The sequence below is a fragment of the Elephas maximus genome, chromosome 9 (genome assembly GCF_024166365.1).
Source record: "Elephas maximus indicus isolate mEleMax1 chromosome 9, mEleMax1 primary haplotype, whole genome shotgun sequence".
In the NCBI taxonomy this organism is placed as follows: Eukaryota; Metazoa; Chordata; class Mammalia; order Proboscidea; family Elephantidae; genus Elephas; species Elephas maximus.
Window position 1 is genome coordinate 86666426 of NC_064827.1, and position 21654 is coordinate 86688079.

Here is a 21654-nt window from a genome sequence, read left to right on the forward strand (position 1 = left end):
TTTGCAGAAAACACAAATTAATCTGTTTGTAAACGTGACAGTGTCTATGTAACATAATCTAGTATCTTGCCTTACACAGTTCTTAAATAACTTAAATAACTACATTAATAAAATTTGAATCAAAATTTGGAGAATTCCTAGCGAACTTCTGGAAAACCAACGGGTCTATATTAAACAACTGGTCTATATATGTGGTGTAGTGGTTTAAGAGCTTGGCCGCTAACCAAACGGGCAGCAGTTTGGATTCGTCAGTGCTCCTTGGAAACCCCATGGGGCAGTTCTACCCTGTCTTATAGGGTCGCTATGAGTCAAAATCAACTCAATGACAATGGGTTTACAGGACTATATTAAATCTTCCAGGTCTAAAACTCTGACTCCATGTGACTATTTAGTCTCTACAAGGCAGAGAATTTGGAATTGTGGAACAAATGGTTTTCTAAGAAAGGCAGTGACAATGACAAAAAACAGGGATCACAAACTCAATTGTATATCGAACACCAGTAAGGAATATGCGTAAGTTATGAGGACTAAATAAGGTTGATTATAAGCCAGCAAATATATGACCTGCTTACAGAGAGCTAGTCAGGACTCAGCTCCAACAAACTGACGTGCTGTGAAGACTCAGGACTAGTACTAGACAACCTGTATTCTGGCTCCCCTAGGTAGTCATGCCTTTGGGTAATTCCTTCTTCTTGACTTGCTTTCAATGTGAATAAAACACAGCAAAGTGAAGCCCGTCATCTCTAAGGTGAGGTGACAAAAGTCTGACTTCTGTCTTGCTAGTACTTTCTTTGGCTCTTCTCACTTTTGCTATGATGAAAGCAACTGCCATGTCTTCAGTTGCCCTATGGAGAGGCCCATGTGGGAATGTCCCATGAGCAACTAAGTCCTGACAAGAACCAACGGAAGGAAGAGCCATTTCCAGTGGAGCCTCGAGATGGCTCCATCCCCAGCAGCCACCTTAAGTGCAACTTTGTGAGAGACCCTGAACCAGAGAACAGAGTTGAACTGTGTCTTGACCCCTGACCCACAGAAACTAAGAGAAAATAAATTCTGTTGTTTTAAGCAGTAGGTAACTAACACAGAGAATTATCACATTTTTTACTTTTTTTTAACAGGAATTGGAAATCCAAATTTGCGTGTTTTAAAAAAAAAAATTTTGTCCCCCATTTAATTTAATATATAAATATGTACCATAGAAGAAAACAGCACATCTGAGGGCTAAAGGGGCTTAAACATTTCCATTTTCCACTGGTACATGAGCAAGGGAAATGCCAGAGATCATGACCACAAAGGAGAATGAGGAAAAAATTCCTCCAAAACGAAGTTAAAAAACCATTTTTTTTTTCTTCTAGTCATAAAGCATAACATGTCAACAGAGATGGTCTATTAAAGATAAGAAGTTCTGGTTGCAAGTAGATGTGGTAGTCAGCAATAAAATCAGAGAAAAAAAAAATCATAACTAAGTGAGCAATTTACCAGTCAGAGACCTTGAATCAATCAAAAGCCTAATATTAAATCTGCTTAACGTTTTGCTTTCAACCTAATAGTAATAAGCAAGCCCCAGAGTACACCCAAGGGATTATTTTTTCCTTTTCAAATTTGAAAGACCATACCCATGGTTAATATACACAAGTTTCCAATTGCTAGGAAAAGAGAGGCCAGTTTCTAATACAGAAGTGTACTCAGGGATATAAATCATACTAAAATATTTTCAGACAAAATGTTTCTATGAATTTGTGCCACAATTACCATAATACTCTTTCTTCTATTACAGATGAGGGCTAAACCCATTTTACTTACTTTCAACATTTCATCTATCACTTTTAGGAGAATGAATCCCAAATATGTATTTATATTCTTGGCCACATTCCTAAACTACAATTCTTTACCTCAAATAGTTTTGTCTTTAGTTGCCCTCCTTCTCATTCAACAACGATTTTTTTACCAAGTTGCCTCCCCTTGCCCTGCTCCACCACACATTTTTATTCAGCTACTAAATCTTACTGGATATTCTTTTTATTTTATTTCTTAATTTAATTGTCCTAAATAATACTTCCTTTATATTTCTAGAAAATTAATGCTGGTTTAAGCCCTCAACCAGCTAACATCCTAATTACTATGTATTTTGTTTTTCTTTTCAGCTTTTCTCCCCATTACTAATTTATTTTACACACACACCCACCAATATTGAGCTCCTTAAAAAAATCACTAGATATGTATCAATTATCTTTGATAATATATTACAAAAGCAACTGTCACTTAAATATTTACTGTCAAAAAATCAAAAAATCATGGACAAAAGCCACTGTAATCAATTTCAATGTCTGAAAATATAGTAACAAGTGTGTAGACAGGAGACATGGTCATGGCCTGGCATTACAGATTATAGTAAACTTAAGCCCTCCCCTGAAGCCCTAGGTAGAAGCTTGGCAAATCAAACTCTTATATTTATTTAAATATATTAGAAGACCACTTAGACAAAACCTGTGTTAAAAAAATAATGCTTCATAAAGCAAGTAACCATCCTAAAAGTTAACTACTAGAAGTGAACTTCTCATACACTAAGAACTCTAAAAATAGAATACACCTTTATAATCTTCCTATTATATGACTCATACCAGTTTAACTTGATGCAATATATAAAGATACGAAATAATGCTGCAGACAATTGCCAAAATAAAATTCTTTCTTTTTCCATTTCAAACATTATGAGGAAAAATAATAAATTAGTTTGGTATTTTGCCTTTGGAATATTTGAAAGAGTAAGCAAATAATTTCACTCCCCCCTCTGCATGAATTCTCTCCCATACATTTACCATATATTTTCTAGGTCTTCAAATTAATTTGTATAAAAATAATGTCTAGGTAAGAGCTAGTTATCAGGTAGAATCTATTAGACTTTAAAATTTAGAAACTAGTTTTGGACTTTAATACTTACTATCTTTAGAGGTGGGAAAATATGGTGCCCTTTGACTTCAGACATTGGCTATAAATTACATAAAAGCAGCAGACAGCTTTACCAAAATCAGATAAAAAATCATGAGGTCAGTGCAATCGGACAAGACAGGAGAAAAGAATCAAAGTAGTTGTGCATCCAAACTACCAATCAGTTCACTCAAGACAAACTATTAGCTTATTAATACACTCCAAGAAGGCCACCAGACATCTTCTGATAACCCAACTTTGAAAACTGAGCGGAAAATAATAAAACTAATTCTTTAAAACTAGGAGGTAGCGGTCACAGCAGGTGACTTTCCATTGCGTAATGGAAAGTGCTTACACTATGGATCACTTGTACTGAAATCAACTCTTGGCTCTGGACTTCTGGATTCAAATAATATTGGAGTAACTTGTATCATACTAACCGTCTTGTCAATAACAACTAAAAAACTCCAATCAAATGTTTCTTAAGTGTTCAGAGGCATTGGAGAATGATCCAAAGTAGACAGGAAGTGGAAAGGCCCAGTTCGTTCAAGGAAGGATATCACTTTGAGTGAGACTTACATCTGTACAATTATTCCTCTGAGGGCACCATCCATTCTTCCCAGAGCAAAGGCTAGAACTCAAGCAGAAAATGGTGATCTTAATGAAATGAGGAGTCAAGTCAGCTGTCTGAGTCTACGATTGCCAGAGAAACTCTAAAATTAGGGAGAAGCTCTCGAGAAACGATAGAGCCACAAAGTGGGGAATCCCCAAAACTGCATAAAAGTGTTTCTCAAAATGTTTGCATGACTGCTAACTGCACATGTACAAGGCAAGACTCCAAATTGCTCAGGGTAAACAACAGATCCAAGGCTGGAAGGGCTAACTGGCATGAACTAAGTCAGAGGCACTTGGTTAACACCTCAGCTTTTCCATTAAATCTCCAGACGGACCATACCCGAAGGGTAAAAATCACATCTTGTTATGAAGAGGTTTGCCTTAGACTAAAGGAAAACCTGAAATAGAACCATACCAACAAAACTCGAAACCAAGTCTCTGCAAGATCAAGGTGATCTGCCAGTCATTTAACTGTCTGTTAGACCAACACTCAAATCTCTTCGGTGGGAAATAATACAACCCAGAGTCTCTTCAGTGTATCATACATAATATACACTGTACAAAGCAAAGAAACATGAAAATATGGTCTATGGTCATGAGAAAAATGAACAGGAACAGACTCACTGAAAAGGCAGGTTTTGGAATTAAAATGCAAGAATTTTTTAAAAAGTAAACTACTCCAATGTTAAACTACAAAAAAGGAGGGATTTTTATGTATAAGGAGATAGGGATTTCAGGAGAGATATGGAAACTAGAAAAGAAACAAGTAGAAATTCTAGAAGTAAAAAAAAAAAATCAGAAAGAAAAAAATTAATTAGTTATGAAAAAGACTGGCAAAATTCAACAGGTGTTTCAAATTAAAACGCTTGATAAAAAGCGATGAGTGAATATTTTATTAACATCAATGAATGAGCAAATACACACACACCCCCCTACCTACTTCACTCTCAGAGTCAGCATCTTATTTGATAGTGAAATATCACAGACATTCGTACTAAGGACAGGGACAAGGCAAGGATGCTCAATACCCACTACCTCCAGTACCATTAAAAATTGTACTGAAGGTATTAGCAACACAATTAGATATGAGAAAAGAATAAAACCATTTTTTATTTTCAGATAATAATATGCTAAACCAGAAAACAAAATAAAAAGCAGCCTCTGAGCGAGTTCCAACAGCCAGTCTTCCAGTTAGTAGTCGAGCACTTAATAACATAATAAGTGTGCCTTAAAATGCCTGAAGAATCAATGATAAAATTAACTCAGACTACAAAAGAATAAGGCATGGCAATAGGAAATAAAATTACTATGCAAATAAAGTCTTCACATAACAAATAATAACAATTTGGAAGACAAAATGGAGAAAACTTCATTCAAAATTAAAGCAATAAAGGCAAATACTCAGAAATGAACTTAATCTGAAATGTTGAAGAAAATTGTAAAAACAATTCTAAAGATACAAATGTAGATTTGCATATATGGAGAACATCCTTTATTATTGGCTTGAAAGTCTCAAAATCATAAAGATATAAATTTTCCCACAGTTAATTTATGAATTTAATGCAATTTACAAAACGTCTTTTTTTTCTGGAGCTAGACAGGTTGATACTAAAGTTCATATGGAAAAAATAAATAAGAACAGCTAGAGAAACATTGAAAAAGAACAGCTATGAGGGAAATCTATCCCTACCTAATATTTAAAAAAAAAAAAATTAAGCATACTATAAAACCTCTAAAATTAAATTAGTATGGGTACTAGAGCAAACAAACCAACGAAGTAGACTAGAAGGCCCTGAAATAGACCTCAGTACTTAATAAAAATTTAGCATAAGATAAAGGTAGCATGTAAAATCACTGGAGCAAGGATAAATTGTTTAATAAGCAGTGTTTGAATAAGTTTAGAGACATTTGGAAAATGATAACATTAGATTCTCATAACCATATACTAAATTCCATATGGGTAAGCGATCTAAATACTAAAAATGAACCTTTACAAATATTAACAAAAAATTAGTTAATCTGTAACCTGACTAAGGGAAAGGCTTTCCAACTATAATCGCATGTGCATATTCAATCGAAGACGGAATTTAAATGTGACTGTGTACAAATAATGGAGCCCTGGTGGCACAGTGGTTAAGAGACTGGCTGCTAACCAAAAGGTCTGCAGTTCGAATCCACTAGCTGCTCTTTAGAAACCCTGTGGGGCAGTTCTATTCTGTCCTGTAAGTTCGCTATGAGTTGGAATCGACTTGATGGCAACAGGTTGGGTTATATATAAATAAGGGAGCCTTGGTGGTTAAGTGCTCAGCTGCTAGCTGAAAGGTTGGTGGTTAGAACCCACTGTTTCTCCATGGAAGAAAGATGTGGCAGTCGGCTTCCGTAAAGATTACACCTTAGGAAACCCTATGGGGCAGTTCTACTCTGTTCTATAGGGTCCCTATGAGTGGGAATTAACTTGATGCAATGGGTTATGTACAAATAAGATAATTAGAATAGCACAAAAATAAATATCGCATTAAAAGCATAAAAAGACGGTCCACAGACTGGGAGAAAATATTTACAAATCACATTTCTAATAAAGAACTTTAAAAAACGGCCTACAGCTGGATACTACTCCTCCATTACAGTGGCAAAAAAAAAAAAAACAACATAAAACATTCGCCTGAAGACCTGGCAATGCCAAATCAGTTGCTGACAAGGATGCAGAGCAACTGGAGCTCTGTTGATTAGAACACAAAATAGCACAGCTACCTTGGAAAACAGTTAGCAGTTTCTTATAAAGTGAAACATCTACCATATGACCCAGCCATCCCACCCTTATGTACTTACTCAAGGAAAATGAAAATTTATGTTCACATAAATATCTGTACCTGAATGTTTACAGCAACTTTATTAAAAATAACTGAAAATTGAAAACAACCCAGAGATCCTTCATCTGGTGAACTGATAAACCAAAACCAAAAAAACCAAACCTACTGCCGTCGAGTCGATTCCGACTCATAGTGACCCTATAGAACAGGGTAGAATTGCCCCGTAGAGTTTCCAAGGAGCGCTTGGCTGGATTAGAACCGCCGACTTTTTGGTTAACAGCCGTAGCACTTAACCACTACACCACGAAGGTTTCCAACTGGTAAGTAGACTTTAGTATATCCATATAACGGATACTACTCAGCAACATAAGGCTGTCTTACTTTAGTCACATAGTAATGGGAATGAATTTTAAATGCATTTTGTTAAGTAAAAAAGCTAGGCACAAAATGATATATATCGTATGATTCCATTTAGGTAACACTGTAAAAAGGAAGGAATATAGGTTCAGTAAACAGACCAATGGTTGCTAGGGGTTGAGTGGGGAAGAAATGACTATAAAAGGGAAGCAAGAGGGGATTTTTGGGATAATGGGACTGTTGTATACAGAACCACAATAGTGAATACAGGGTTCTATGAATTTAACAAAACCCATTGAACTGTATGCCGCAGAGAATTGCTTTTTTTCTGTATATAAATTAAAACAAAAATCATCCAGCTTGTGGGGAAAGATAAAATGCAGACTGTGACTAACAAATCTAACTTTATTATAAATTAATCACATAACCACACCAAAGAGGGTGGGGAAGAAAGAAGCTGAACTAAGTACCTTTAAAAAAAAGTGTTTTCACTGGATCCTGTGAGACTATAAAGACAAAAAGAACTGTACAAAAACATTGTATTGTGGTAGGTAAATTTATTTCTCATAGGGGTATGCTTTAACAATTCTGAAACTACTTTATGCGTATACGAGGGTTGAACAAATATTTAAGTACATTGTAAATTATTAGAGTTACTTTCTCATTGTCAGAGAAAGAAAAAAGGGAAAGGCCAGAGTAGTCTGTAGTGCTGGGCTGAAGCTAGAGGTATTAGTATGGACTCATGGCTTTTGTTGATGTATAAATACAGAAATATGGATGTTTGTATATGTAGGGATTAGCAGACACATACGTATCTCTTAAAGAGGCCTGGTGGCACAGTCTCTTAGCTCTATCCAGTGAAAAAGACTAAGAGCAGTGATACCTCAGTAGCAATGAATATACCTAGCAGCCACATTCTGGTTTCTAAATATCATTTTCCAGTCAGAGGAGTTATTGGTTCCATACATGGGGCAGAAATAGTACAAAAGAAGTCTAGAACATCTTATGGAACCAAAAAAAGAAGTGCTAAATAAACAAAAATGGGTGTATGTTGTAATGACATAGAAGTCAGCCTGAAAGATCTCCCAAAGGCCAAAGTTGAAACAACTTGAGAATGAAATAAGTTACAATAGTAACTTTCAAGAATAAAAAATATATATCCGTGAATCCATATGTATTATATAAATAACTGAATGAATAAAACTTGGACAGAAGCAAAAACTCTTTCTTTGGAAAAATATCAATTAAAATATGCAGAAGAAATGAAGTAAATAGAAAATCACCATCAGAACACCACAGTAATAATTGTTGCAGGCAAGATCCACCAATGGGCCAAAAGTAAGCAGAAACAGGATATTTCTATAGTCTCAAAGTATCTCCCTCAAATATTATTTATGATTACAACAGGAAAAAATAGTAATTTTACAATGGAAAAAAACTTGAAAGACACTGCCTTAATCAAATAATTATCAAGGTTATTATCATTAGTATTAGGATGGATTGATACAATGAACTCATTTCTGATACAAGAAGGGTACATCACTCTGTGTTATCTTTTCCAGTAATGCATAACCTGAAATTAATCAGAGTAATCATGAAAAACATCAGGAAAAAAATTAAATGACATCTACAAAACAACTAACCAGTAACCTTCAAAAGTGCCAAGGTCATGAAAGACAAGCTAAGATTGTTAACTGTCGAATGCTGAAGGAGACTAAGGGCATATGACAACCAAATGCAATGTGGGTTCCTGGTTTGGATCCTGGAAGGAAAAAGCAACGTTACTGAGAAACTTGTAGAAATTCTAACAAAATCTTCAGTTTAGTTAGTAGTATTGTATTTGTGTTAATTTCTTAGTTGTTCTATGAATACATAAGATATTAACATAAAAGGAAGCTGCAAGGAGGCTAGGTGAGAACTCTTCTATTTTTACAACTCTTCTGTATTAAAGTATGTATCAGGAACAAAGCCAAGGACAGATGACAAATTGGGGGAAAATATTTGCAACATATATCACAGATAAAGAGTTAACCTCCTCAATGTATAAAGAGGTAAAAATTGAGAGGAGTAAAGACCAGAAATGCTGTAGGGAAATGGACAAAAGCAGAACAGACAACTTATGAAAGATAATTTAAGAATGACTTTTAGCATATGAAAAGATAAACAATTTACTCATTAAATGCAAATTAACAGCACATTGACATGTCATTTCTTATCCATCAGATTCACAATAAACTATGTTGGCAAGGCTGCGGGCAAACAGGCAATCTTAAGTATTGCTGGTCATAATGCAAAAGGGGCCACACTTTATGGAGGAGAATTTCAATGTCTTTTTAACACATACATGTTTCACTCTTCAATCCAGAAATTCTATCTCTGGGACTCTCTTGAAGATAAACCTCCAACAACATGAAAACACAAGCGCACAAGGTTATTCACTGCAGTATTATTTGTCATCGCAAAAATATTGTAAAATACTAAGATGCCCAACTACAGAAGACTGATTGAATAAACCATGGGACAGCCACACAATTTAGTACTGTAAGAAATAAGAATGAATAAGCTTTACAAATTTACATGATTTCCAAAATGTATTATTAAATGAAAAGAGTGAGGTAAAATATACCTGTGAAAATACATCTTGCGTGCAAGAAAGAAAAAGAAAAAAATGTAATACATCATTATGATAACACAAGAAGAATAAACCAGAGAATGAAACTGGTTTCTTACAAGGAGTTTGGAGTGGGGAATAATGCTATGGACAGGCCAAGGAAGGGATTGACACTTCTTTCAACAACTATTTTATATAATTTTGACTTTTGGAAGCATGTTCTATATATTCAGAATATAAAACAAAACTTAAAAGGATGGGAGGAAAGCCCAGAACTCAATGCAAACTGAAATATATTGAACTATATTTTGAAATAATAAAGAAACACACTGAAGGGGTTAAAAAAAAATGTATTAGTAGCATTTGATCACAGTACTTTGATTATATACCTTCAGTATAGGTAGAGAGGGGACTTCAAACAAATTCTGTACTTTTTTTTAGTAATTTTTTCCAATATTATGGGAGTGGCAATTCTGAAAGTATTTTATGTATATTGTATTGGACAGTGAATAAATGTGTTGTTTTTTGGGAACTAGAGAAGAAAGATACAAGTATGGAATGGAGGAAGGCATAGAGGAACCTGTGGGACTGTCTTGGAATCAGAAGTATCTATATAAATGATTATATAAGGCTATTTTATGTGGATAAAAGTGCTAATGTATTCATATTCTATCTGTCCACCTGAAAGGGCCTACAAGCAATTAACACCCCAAGAGCAATAAGCACATCTAACATCCAGATCTTGATTTCTAAATACCATTTCCTTTCACAAAGATCAAAGGGACCAGGGATCCTTGAAGAAATGGATGATTCCAGAACTGAGACAAAGAAAATATAAATAAACCTGGAATATTTATTGTGCCAGAAAGTAAAGAAGTTTTTTTTTTTTTTTAAATGATGGGGGCATGTTAAAAACAGAGAGGACCCAGCATGAAGAGGCACCATTGGCCATATCTGGGATAATTTGAACATCAAAATAAATAATAACATTAATCAGTTATAACTCATTGAATAATACAGGAATCCATTATCAATCAATTGATACATGACAGATAAATTGGAGGGGTGGGCCAGTCAGGGACTGTTCCTTGCAGCAGAGTGATGACGGATAAATGTGAAAGGAGTGGTAGAGTTGATAATAAACCATTTTTAAACCATAATTGAAAAGGAACATCAATGGATGTTAGATCTAGCAGGACAAATTTCATTAAAAACAGGATATACATATCGTCTTAAAATGTTTCTTAAAATTACTGAGTTGCAAGGAGAAAAACAGTAGCTATACAGTGGAGAACTGGACAATATGTTGGTCCAGTGATCAAAGTTACTAATGAATGACAAATATCCTTTACTCTCAGACATAGCGTCCTGCAAAGGACACATAACACCTCTATGATATTCAGACCAGGGTATGATATTCAGACCAGGGATACATAGTCCAAACCTATTCACAAGGAAATCGACACAGCCAAATTGAGGAACTGACCTGTATTCTTAAAAAATGACAAAAGGGCCCAGACAATTATTCCAGATTAAAGGAGATAAAAGAGATCTGACAAGTAAATGCAATCAATATATAACCCTAGACAGGGCCCTGTTATGATAGGAAAAACATAAAGTATATAATTGTGACAAATGACAAAACTGGAATATAAAATGTATATTAGATACAAGCATTATCAATGTTAAATTTAATGAATTTGATAACTGTATTATGGTTATGTAAGAGAACTTCCTTGTATTTGGAATACACACTGATATTTAGGAAAATGGACAAAATAAATGTAACTTATTTTCAGTATGATCAGAAAAGTTAAAATATGTATATTTATGTGTGTGTAATAAAAAGATAATAAAACAAATAAATGATGCACTTGGAAAATAAATGCATCACAAAAAGAAAAATGCTATATGATCTCACTTATATGAAATGTATAGAAACCAAGGCTTATAAATGATGTGAAGACTGTAATCAATGTTATTGAGTTATATATACAGAAATTGTTGAAATGGCAAATGTTTTGTTGTGTATATTTCCATCACAATAATAAAAAAAAAAACTTAGTTCTGCCTGTTATGACTATTTTACCTAAGCTTCCTGAATCTTTCTCTCCTGATCTTAAATTTTTTACCAAGAGCAGATGCAAGTTTTAAGGGTCTGCCTGCTGCCTTTACAGTTGTAGGGGCACAGTTTAAGGAAAGGAATACAGAATAACAAATGAAAAATTAGGCACCGGGTCTAGTTAAGCTCTGTTTAGCTTCATGGTAAATCCATTTCTGATCGTTACCATCCTTAGTCCTGCAGGGAGTTCAGCCTCTTTACAAACAATGCACAACTCACTTTAGTTCTTGTGCCATTATAAACTAGGGAAAAAAAGGGGAAGAGGTGCCTTCTGAGAATGAAAGAACCCATTGTCCACAAGCCAAAGGAAGCTTAGAGGACGTCATAGGAAAGAGGAGCTGATCCTAGATGAAATAATGATAGAAGATATAAAAATTAAGAAGAGTGGGTAAAGACATATCCATCTGGGTTCCTGGGTTGAAGTAGAAATGCAAAGACGAGAAAACCACCTGCCGTGTATAGGAGGGAACAGAGTAGGAGTGAGAGTACCTTTTTGTTTTAGGAGAAAATACACTGATAGGAGTATGAGGTTAAGATAAAGAATCTCTTTTTGTTCTTTGGGCCTGGACGGTTAGGCTATAACATTGTTCCCATCACTTGGCAAAGAAATGTGGCATAAACCATAATGAATGAATGATGATGGGGGGAAACTCTGCCATCTCTGGGGTGTTGGTTACTGAGCAAATCCATAAGATGAATTGCCTATAATCTAAAAGGTAGGAAATGTGGGGGTGCTATGTTCTGCCTTGCATAAAACAGTTCTGATTTACTCCTTTTGCTCCAATATCATGCCTGGTTTAGCATTTTAGGACATAAAGGTATCCCCGTTTGAACAATAAGTTATATGGTCATCCAAGAATAATATTGCTGGGAAGGTTAACTATGATTTAATTAAAAAAAAAAAAAGGCAAAAATGCTCAATACAGAGTAAGCATTCAGTTTGCATCAGTTTTTCCTATAACTCTACTTAGAATTTTCTTTTTCATCATTAAGAACATCATACACAGACTTCCAGTCAATATGGCACCTTAGGGACCCCCTGAAAACAAAGACTGGAGAAACCAAGTAAAATAGACACAAAAAACAACCTCAGATCCCAGAGCATTAAAGAACTGAAGAAACAAACTGAGCATTGGTTGGAAGCAGAGGCAGGATCAGCAGGAAAACAGAGATTTGCAGATGGATCTCACAGCCCTGCCTGCAGGCGTGGAACAGTGTGGTCATTTTGGGACAGCATAAAACAAAAACCCAAGTGAGGAACCCAGGAAAGCAACCAGTGGCAGAGATTCTGTGCAAAAACCTCAGAAAGAAATTGGCAAGATGGGCAGGACACAGCCTGGGCTGGGACACCCCGGTGGGGAAGGTGGGAGTGGTATAGCTTTGAAACCAGGGAACCATGAAGCAATGCCTGTAGAGCAAGCGAAACAGACTGAGTCATCTAAGCCTTAGAGAAAAATAAAGTGTAGACAGGAAGTGCATGATTGTGGGAGAATAAAGGGAAACGCTTACCAATGAAGATCAAAGAATACAAACTTCCGTATGGATTATATCTTAATGTAAAGAAAGCAAATATCCTCTCAACTGGACCACCAATAAGCAACATCATAATAAATGGAGAAAAGACTGAAGCTGTTAAAAATTTCATTTTACTTGGATCCACAATTAACGCCCGTGGAAGTAGCAGTCGAGAAATCAAATGACATATCGCACTGGGCAAATCTGCTGCAAAAGACATCTTTAAATAGTTAAAGAGCAAGGATTTCACTTTGGGGACTAAGGTGCGCCTGATTCAAACTATGGTATTTTCAATAACTTCATATGCATGTGAAAACTGGACAATGAATAAGGAAAACTGAAGAATTGAGGCCTTGGGATTGCGGTGTTGGTGAATAATACTGAATATACCACGGAGTACCAGAAGAATGAACAAATCTGCCTTGGAAGGAGTACAGCCAGAATGGTCCTTAGAAGTGAGGATAGTGAAACTTGATCTTCCTTATTTTTGGACATGTTATCAGTAGGGATCAGTTCCTGGAGAAGGGCATCAGACTTGACAAAGTAGAGGGTCAGCAAAACACAGGAAGACTCCCCATAAGATGGACTGATGCAGTTGTTGCAACAATGGGCTCAAACATTGCAACAATTGTGAGGATGGTGCAGGACCAGGCAGTGTTTGTTCTGTTGTGCACAGGATCGCTATGAGTCAGAAATGACAACTTGATAGCACCTAACAACAACAACAACAAAGAGGATAAACAGAAGAGTGGGTGAGAAGTCTAGCCCCTCTGGTGAGCACAAGAACGGGGTGAGCTAGGAATTAGTGCAGGGACTGCTTGTAGGTGGAGCGACTCAGCCATTTTTATGGGAGCCACCCAGTAAAATGTTAGCCCATGGAGTAATAACTAAAGACCCCATCCCAGAACCCCCCCCCCCATAAGAAGCCATTCCACCTGTCACCTTCATTAACACATGCCCTGAAGCACAGGCAGACAAAGCCAAGGCATGCAAGCTTGGCCCTACCCACCACACTTCCCTGAGGCACAGGAAACCCTCACTGACAAGCAAGCCCAGTTACTCCCACCATCCCCTCCCTGAGACACAGTAGGGCCTAACTGATACAGGCAAGTCCTGCCATGGCCATTACTCCTCCCTGAGGAGCAGATGGCCTGTACTGAAGGGCACAAGCCTGGCTATGCCCATCACCCCATCCTGGAGGCACAGGCTGGTCACATTAACCCATGCAAGTCTGGCCATACCCGCACACTGTTCCTGAGATGCAGGAGGTCCTAGTTGATGTGAAGAAGCCCAGCCATGCCCATCATTCCTCCCTGAGGTACAGGAGGCATGCGCTAAATGGCATCAGCCCAGCCACACCCACCACCCCCTCCCCGAGGTACAAGTAACTTGCACCTCGGTACACAAGCCTGGCCTAAACACTTGGTGACTGATGATTCACACACCTTCTCCCCAATCACCTGGCACTGGTGGTATGCACACACAGGCCCCAAAGCAAAGACCTACAAGAACACTCCCTCCACCCACCCCCTAGTGACTGGCTGGACAGACATATCACTTCAACAGCAATGCCAGTCACATGCTGACAGATGCCATCTGCACCTGTCAAGTGATGAACAGGAGATCCTAGTGCCCACATCCAACATCAGCCCAACTGTAACATCACATACCCCATAACCAAATAGTTTCTGAAGGTTGTCGGCACTTACACTGAAAACCTGATATCCCACCACCTACTGAGATGCCAATTTAAGCATGCAAAGCAGGCCTACCTCACAGCAGATAAGAAGACATTCTGCCCTGACCTCCAGAGAATGCATTAACTGCTAGCACCAACCCAGAAGGACCCCATGCTCCCAAAAGGGCTATAGAGGGACCCTGATCACCCAACACTCTTCATCCAGTATCAGGGAAACAACCTATTCTCTCACTTCCACTCAATCTGATAAGGGAAGACATATTAGCCTAACCACAGAGGACTCACATGTGGGTGAGACTCACTATACCCACTAGGGAGAGGAAATCACACCCAGCAGACACCACCAAAGTACACATAGACCAGACCCACAAGTCAACAATTAATATAAAGAAAAAGACATTCTAAAGAAAAAGATAAGAAACAAAGCTCCAATTGCATCAAAACAAAACAAAAAAATCAGGACAAAACAAACACACACTCAATTACCAAAAACAAGTCCACTGCCATCACATAAATTCTGACTCATAGTGACCCTACCAGTACAGAGTAGAACTGCCCCATACAGCTTCCAAGTAGTGGCTGGTGGATTTCAACTGCCAGTCTTTTGGTTAGCAGCTGTATCTCTTAACCACTGCACCACCAAGGGCTCCACAATCAATAAAGAAATTCATAAATAAATAAATAAATACCTTAATGTCTCAAAGACAGCAGACAATAACAAATCACGTGAACACACAGGATAAGATGATTGAAACAAGTAAGCAAAATAAAGGGGCAGAAGACCTTCCTGAGGAAGAAATGGAGTAGAACAATCTGACAAGTAATTCAAAAGACTTATATGTAGAATCCTCAAAGAGATCAAGAAAAACACAGAGAAAACCCTAGAAGAATTCAGGAAAACTATACAACAACAAAATGGCAAAATAAATTACAGTTAGAAACCATATAAAAACAACTAGAAATCCAGAAGTTCAACAATGAAATGTTAGAAATAACAGGACATAGAGTATAACTGAAGTAATAAAATCAGCAAATACAGGACAAATCCATTGATACTGATATGTCTGAGCAATAATCAGAAAAAAAGAATCAAGAAAGGCTAAGAGTTATGGAGGACACGATCAAAAGGAATAATTTACGTGTAATAAGTATTCCAGAAGAAAAGGGGGAAACAAGAACGGAAAGAATCTCTGAAGATTTATTGGCAGAAAACTTTCCTAATATCATGAAAGTTGAGAAGGTTTCCATCCAAGAAGCTCAGTGAACCCCATACCAGGTAGAGCCCCCAAAGGAAGTCACCAAGGTACATCATAATCAAACTTTACAAAACCAAAAACAAAGAAAGAATTCTGAGAACAGCTTGTGAAAAATGAACAGTCACTTACAAAGGGGTGCCAATAAGACTAAGTACAGATTTCTCAGTAGAAACCATTGCAGGCAAGAAGACAAGAGGATGATACACATAAAACTCTGAAAGAAAAGAACTTCCAACCAAGAATCATATTCCAGCAAAATTGTATTTCAAATATGGTGGCAAAAGTAGGGCATTCCCAGAACAACAGAATTTAAAGGAATCTGTAAAAATCAGACCACCTTACAAGAAATATTAAAGGGAGTCCTTTGGACAGAAAACCAACAACACCAAACAACCTGAGATAAACACACAACAGCATCACCTAGATAGAAACTTAAATAACGAAGTCACAAAGTAAAATAAACTGAAAACAGTGAACCAGAAATGCCAATTTGTAAATGATGACAATTTCAAAACAGAAAGGGGGAGCAAATGGTGCTATGGAATTTCCACATGGAGAGGAAGTCAAGGTGATATCAAGGAATAACAGACCATTTTAAAATTAGGAAGATAAAGATAAATTTCAGAATAAAGAAGGAGAAAATCAAAAAGGGTAAACATAAAATCAACAAATAATGAAGGATACGAAAAGAAAATCCATGAACAAAAAGACCTCAGCACAGAAAATTAAACGGAACAAAGAAACCATTTATACCACACACACACACACAAATTAAATTAATAATGGCAGCAGTAAATTCATAACCTATCAACCACACTGAATGTAAATGGTTTAAATGCACCAGTAAAGAGACAAAGTGGCAGAATAGATTTTTAAAAAATTACCGATCAATATATTGTCTACAAGAGACACACCTTAGACACAAAGATATAAACAAGTCAAAAATCAAATGATGAAAAAAATATATCAAACAAACAGTAACTAAAAGAGAGCAGGAGTGGCAATAATAATCTGATAAAATAGGCTTTAAGTCAAAATCCATTATAAGAGACAAAGAAGGGCATATATAATGATTAAAGGGTTGATTCACCAAGAGGACATGGCCATAAATATTTACACATCCAATGACAAAACTCCAAAATACGTAAAACTAACAAAACTGAGATGAGAAATAGTTTTACAATAATATTGGGGACTTTAACACACCACTTTCGACGATGGACAGAACAACTAGTAAGAAATTCAACAAAAATACAGAAGATCTAAATAACATAAATCAACTCAACCTCACAAACCCACTGCTGTCCAGTCGATTTCGACTCATAGTGACCCTATAGGACAGAGTAGAACTGCCTCATAGGGCTTCCAAGGAGCGCCTGGTGGATTTGAACTGCCGACCTCTTGGTTAGTAGCCGCAGCACTTAACCAGCACTTAACTATGCCACCAGGGTTTCCTCAACCTCATAAAAGAAAAAAAAAAAATTTTTTTTTTCAACCTCATAGACATATACAAAACATTTCATCCACCAGCAGCACAGTACACCTTCTTCTGCAATATACATGTATCATTCTCCAAAATAGACCACATATTAGGCCACAAAGAAAGCCTCAATAAATTTAAAACCATCAAAAAAACACAAAGCATCTTCTCTAATAATGCCATAAAATTAGAAACCGGTAACAGGAACAAGAAAAAAAATTAAATAAATGGGAACTGAATATCACCTTACTTAAAAACTAACAGGTAACAGAAGACATTAAGGATGAAATTTTAAAAATTCTTAGAAAGAAGAATGAAAACACAATACACCAAAACTTTTGGGATACAGAAAAAGCAGTGCTTAAGAGGAGAATTTATTGCAATAAATGCACACATCAAAAAAGGACCCCAATCAACAGCTTAACCCTACAACTGCTACCAAAGGAAAAAGGAGGAGCTAAAGACATCCACAGTGAGCACAAAAAGGAAATAATAAAAATCGGAATAGAAATAAGTGAAATAGAAAATAAACAATAGAGACAATCAAGACTAGAAGTTGGTTCTTTGAGAGAATCAAGAAAATTGACAAACCACTGGCAAAATTGACAAAGGAAAAAAATGAAGATACAAATAGCCAACATGAGATGGGTGACATTACGACAGAAGCCCTGGTTCAGACAGCTTCCCTGGAGAATTCTACCAAACGTTCAGAGAAAAGTTGACACCAATTTTACTCAAACTATTCCAGATCAGAGAAAAGGAAGGCGTACTCCCTAAGTCATTCTATAAAGACAGCGTAACCCTGATACTGAAGCCACTTAATGGCACCACTAAAAAAGAAAATTATAGACCAATATCCCTCATGAAAATAGATGCAAAAATTCTCAACAAAATTCTAGCCAACAGAATTCAACACCATATTGACAAAAAATAATACGTCATGAGAAAGATTCATACCAAGAGTGCCAGGATGGTTCCACATCAGAAAATCAATCAACATAATTCACCGCATAAGTAACAAAGGAAAAGAATGACACGATCATCTAAACTGACACAGGAAAGGCATTTGAGAAAATTCAACACTCTCTCCTGAGGAAAACTCTCAGAAAAATAAGAATAGATGGGAAATTCCTCAAAACAATTAAGGGCATATACGCAAAATCAACAGCCAACACTATTCTCAGGAGAGTAAGGTTGAGAGCATTCCTCTCGAGAATGAGAACAAGGATGCTTGTTTATCGCCACTCTTATTCAATCCCGTGCTGGAAGGTCTAGCTAGAGCAATAAGGTCAGAAAGGGAAAGAAAGAATATCCAAATTGTAAAGGAAGAAGTAAAACTATCCTTATTTGCAGAAAACATGATACTATACATAGAAAACTCCAGAGACTCCACAAGAAAGTTACTGCAGCTAACAGAGGGATTCAGCAAAGTGGCAGGGTACAAGACCAACACACAAAAATCAGTTGGGTTCCTCTGCACTAACAAGGACTTTGAAAAGGAAATCAAACAATCATTGTCATTTCTAGTTAATTTTCTAGTTAATTTACTTACTATTACTGAATGTACCATTATTATGCTTTGGAAAGAATGATTTTGAAATATAAACTTCTATGTGGATACTATAGTTATATAGTTTTAAAATTATAAAATATAAGGTTTGGATTAACTGCCTTAATATTGTGCCCTCTAGACAACAAATTCATCATTTACGGTTAACATAAACCTTTAAAGAAAGTAATGAAACTTAAAATAAAAATTGAATTTTAAAATTCAAATTATTAGTTTTTAACAGTTTAAAGATTATGCTGTTGTTGATTGCTCATTTTCTGAGAAGTTCAAAAGGCATTCTATATTCCCTGGAAAAATAGCTGATTATTTTCTGTTTTTATTAAGTCAAAATGAGTAATTCTAATGAGCTTTAAAGAATATTTCCTTTTCTACAAAAGTGTTAAATGACTTAAGGAAATATAGATTTTTACAAAATGTCATTTGTTCCAATTACTGATAAAAGAGTTTAATGTTGAAAGCCCTAAATAAAAATCTACTTTTTCCAAATGTGTGCACTAACGGTAAGCACTAAAAAGTTACCCGCACTTCAGTGAGCCACCCCAAACACTGGTAATAATTTAAAGAAATGTTAATGATTATACACAAATTACTCAGAAAGGGTTTTGTGACGTATTTATCAAAGCATTACCTCATTTTATTAGCAAGTGCTATTATTAGGCAAATACTTTCTCTGTTATCTAGTGACTACGTTAGGGCAGCAAAATCTTTTTGCATCACTACTTTCCCCTGGGTGGTTGTCTCCATGCTAAGCATTTTCACAAGCATTGCAGCTCATTTAATTCTTAAAATAATCCAGGGCGGGGAGCGGGAGGGTGGCGGGGGCATACCATCAAGTATTACCTTTCCCATTTTTACAGACAGATAAACTTTTGAAAATTCTTTAGGTCTTACAGTCATTTTGATAAACTGACTTCCCTGAAGTCAATTTTTATTATTACTGAGCGAAAGATAAGAATATAAGCAATGCCTAGAGTGACTGTTTTATCTCTTTTCTGTGTTATTTCCTTAAAAAGCTGCTGAAGATCAGTTAGTTATGAGTCTAACGTGTGAAATAAAAAACAGCTCAAATCTGCCAAGAAAACATCAGCTCGCTTCACATTTGTGCCAGAAAAGTCCTCCGCTCTTTTGAAGATTGCCTTCTGCAGCGGTGTTTTGGATTAGAAGGATAAAGATGGGAATCATGGACATCTAAAAAAATGCATTTTATATCAGCTAAACGATGGCTCTGAAATTACTTCTCTACTACCCTGGAATTAAAATAAAACGCATGCCACTATTTCTGACTGAGGAGAAAATTGTAAAACTGCATCTTTTTTCTATCAGACTCTTGAGAGCTAAATAGAGATTGTCTGGTAAAGAGGGAAGGAACCTCCACCTTAAAGAACAATGGAAATGTACATTTCTAGAGGCCTCACTAAAGATGATTAGATTAAGATTTATAGTGCAGCTCACATTCCAGGAAGCCAGTATAAAAAAATGCCATTAAGCAGACTTCAGTGTAACATTCGGTAAATTGTTTCTCCGCATGGAGAATCACTTTAGATTTTTAAAAACCCAAGACATTATCATACTGTAATATACTGGCTTTGTTGTTGTTTGTTGTCATTCAGTTGTTTCCAACCCCTGGCGACCCCATGTGTGCAAAGTAGAGCTGCGCCATAGGATTTTCAAGGTTGTGACCTTTCAGGGGCAGATTGCCAGGCCTGTCTCTCAAGGCCTCTCTGGACATGTTCTAAACAAAGGCCAACTTTTCAGCTAGTAGTCCAGCACTTACTTGTTTAAGTTTGTTCAAAAAAAGTCGACGGCAGTGGGTTTTTGGGTTGGAATTAAAGTTAATGAATTTATACTCTTTCGTGTCTAGTTAAACATTATTACAATCAACAATTACTCAAATGTTTTCTTTTTATTGATTCTTGGAATTTTTTTCATTCTTTTCAGTTCAATTTTATTTTGCAATTTGAGTTTCCCTTCAGGTATATGAAATTCCTAACTCTATCAACCTACATACAAGTCATTTGCCAAGTCTTAAAAAAAAAAAAAGTCTTAGGTCACCTCAAATTCAATAAGCATCATCTTCAAGTCATATGGCCCAATACGCACATCTTTTAAGATATGTCTTCTGGTGAGAATATTTGAAACATTAATGAGAGCTGATATGCAAGATATTTTGTGGAAAGGATGATAGTTCCACATAACTCATTGCTGTTGAGTTGATTTTGATTTATAATGACCCTATAGGATAAAGTAGAACTGTCCCATAGGGTTTCCAAGGAGCGGCTGGTGGATTCCAACTGCTGACCATTTGGTTAGCAGCCGTAGCTCTTAACTACTATGCCGCCAGGGCTCCACAGTTCCATATATACATCCTGGAAATTAGGCTACATTGATACCTACCTCCATGCTTATAAAGCAAATATTTCTAAAACTTCCCAGGAATTAGGAATGACTAAAAACAAGGGCTTTTTTTTTTTTTGATTAGGAATTCAAACTTGAAAAGGCCAAGAATATGACAGAACCTTATCAGATGATGTTTTCATACACTAGGGGCTAGAGAGTATTCAGTAATAAAATACAAACAGAGCTTTGGCTTTATTACGGATAACGGGCTATTCTCCTTTTAAAAAGTCATCTTTAATGAATCTGTGAAATGTCTTACAACATGGATGAATCTGGAGAGCATTATGCTAAGTG